The sequence below is a fragment of the Schistocerca cancellata genome, chromosome 3, assembly GCF_023864275.1.
Source record: "Schistocerca cancellata isolate TAMUIC-IGC-003103 chromosome 3, iqSchCanc2.1, whole genome shotgun sequence".
Taxonomy (NCBI): Eukaryota; Metazoa; Arthropoda; class Insecta; order Orthoptera; family Acrididae; genus Schistocerca; species Schistocerca cancellata.
The window spans coordinates 550,009,752-550,012,214 of NC_064628.1; the positions used below are offsets into that span (position 1 = coordinate 550,009,752).

The following is a 2,463-nucleotide window of genomic DNA, read 5'->3' on the forward strand; positions in this document are numbered from 1 at the left end:
CTTTCTAAAAAAGTGTCAACATTAAACTGAGCATTTCCACACACACACACACACACACACACACACACACACACACACACACACACGTAAACGCACACGCACACACACAACATAATCGAACTCTCATGTGTAAAACAGCTTCAAACTTCTCATTAGTTAATAATCAGCTAAAGTGTTAAATATTTGACTTTAAGCATGTAATTGAGAAAAAGTGTAGAAGAATCTTAAGAGTTTTCCCATAAAACTCCGGAGGCATTATTTTCCAGCACACCCTGATGCCGTACTCTGTTAGGAAATACAATTCAAGGATTTTCAACTCATGTGTTTTGTCAGTAGAATCGAACTTTTAATACAGCGAAAAGAAATAATATAAGTGTACCCTTCTGTGACAATACTTTGTGTTAATACTTCGTTGCTTAACATTTTTGTGCTACTACAGCAGCACACCTTGCAGGCACAGTTGCAATTAAGTGTACGATAATATCCTGAATATTCTTTTCCCATTCAGACTGCAGAATTTCATACAAATCTGCCTTATTTCAATACGGTTTTCGTCTATCAGATTTGCTCAGCACTTTCCACACATGCTCTATCGGATTTAAATCTAGAGACTGACGTAGCCAAGTCAAAACCAACACCTTTTTCTTTCCAAGACATTCTTCTACACTCACTGAAGGATTGTTGGCAAAGTTGTCTTTCGAAAAATTCCAGCTTCCTGGCACGTGTTTGGCAGTACAGCGGTGTACGTTTGTCCATGTTTCAATAGTTAGGACCTTTCATGCTGCTTCCTACGAGTACTAAAGAAACGATACCTTTGGCGAGGTGGCATCCACAGAATATTATATTTCTTTCTCCATGTTCCATAGCTGTAATTTGGTAGCGTGAGTTGCTTTTTTCATTTACAGAATGACGAAGTTGCTGGTTCCCACCGACATACGTCAGTAACATTGCCCTACTACTTACGTCAAGTTACACTTACGTACGTCTCTTCATACCACCTTGCATCAATTTTTTGCTGTCCACTTGCAGTGTTCCTTAGCAGACCAATTATCGGCTTCCTCTTCGCTGTCAAGCCCTGATAGCGAATTACATGTCGACAGTCGTCTAACAATTCTGTCTAATTGATGATAGCTTTTAGTGGTATAGGCAACGGCCTTGCTGCAGTGGATACACCGGTTCCCGTCAGATCACCGAAGTTAAGCGCTGTCTGGCGTGGCCGGCACTTGGATGGGTGACCATCCGGGCCGCCATGCGCTGTTGCCATTTTTCGGGGTAGACTGAGGTTCGTGATGCCAATTTAGGAGCTACTAGGCCGGATAGTAGCAGCTACCGTCTCAGAAAATGACCATAACGACAGTGAGAGCGGTGTGCTGACTACACGCCCATCCTATCCGCATCCTCAGCTGCGGATGACACGGCGGTCTGATGGTCCCTATGGGCCACTTGTGGACTGATGACGGGGTGCTTTTTTTAGTGGTCGACCTTGTCGTTTGCTGGTTACATGACCACGTATTCCTTTACTTTTATTCCAAACAGGCACCAACTGCTTGAACCGTCAAAAGTACCATCAAACTTGGTCTGTGTTTTGCCTTGTTTCAAAGCATATATTATTGCTTCCAATCTTCATATTTCAGTGCAGGTATAATTATGTATTAATGACTTTAAATTTGTCTGGAAAAGATATCCATTCCTAATTAGAAGGAGACTTCATACAGAGAGCCTGATAAGGATCGACTGTGTGACCCTACCATTAAACAGCGCCCGGGGTGTCGCTCCACGCAGGAGACGTTTGACCAACTCGACAATAGTTTCTGGGTACCCATATGACGGAGAACAGCCACACAATGTCTGGCTGGACTCTCAGGACGCCAAAGCCACGAGCAACCGTTGAGCTCGAGAGAGGGCTATCAGCTCGTTATAGCGGAAGAGCTCTGTTCGAATGCTGTACGCTCCACCTAGCGAGTTCCGATCATAGGCTGTCCTCTTAAGTCGCGCAGCTAAAAAGACCTTCCCGTCGCTATTTAACTGGGTGAAGGGGCGATAATTACTGATGGGTGGACCCCCATGGATTTTGTGAATAGAGACGATGAGACCCTTTAGAAAGATCTGTTCTCCGCAGGTTACGGTGAACGTGGGCGCTAAAAGAAATCGGGAAGCACTATAAAATTCGACGATGATGCTGCAGGGCCAGGTGACTTGCTATCAGCTCCTGCTTGGATAGCACCGAGAACTTCGTCTTCTGTGACTGATGCGTGCTATTTCATTGTGACGTTCTCCGGCATCGTGCCGAATGTGAGCTGGGAGACTTCTTCAGTAACAGCCGGTAAATGAGGACAGTAAGCGTACAGTTAGCAAAACGGGCGTGATAGATGCGTCTAGTGCTCCATTGGGTTCCATGCGTCATGCCTTCATCATGCCGTCGTCGACCGCGTCTAGAATATGGTACATCGACCGAGCTTCCAA

At 45.0% G+C, this 2,463-nt stretch overlaps 1 pseudogene; it reads left to right on the forward strand.

Moving 5' to 3' along the window:
• The first annotated feature begins 1,145 nt into the window (after positions 1 to 1,145).
• On the forward strand, positions 1,146 to 1,263 carry LOC126177358 (5S ribosomal RNA; annotated as a pseudogene).
• The last annotated feature ends 1,200 nt before the right edge of the window (positions 1,264 to 2,463 follow it).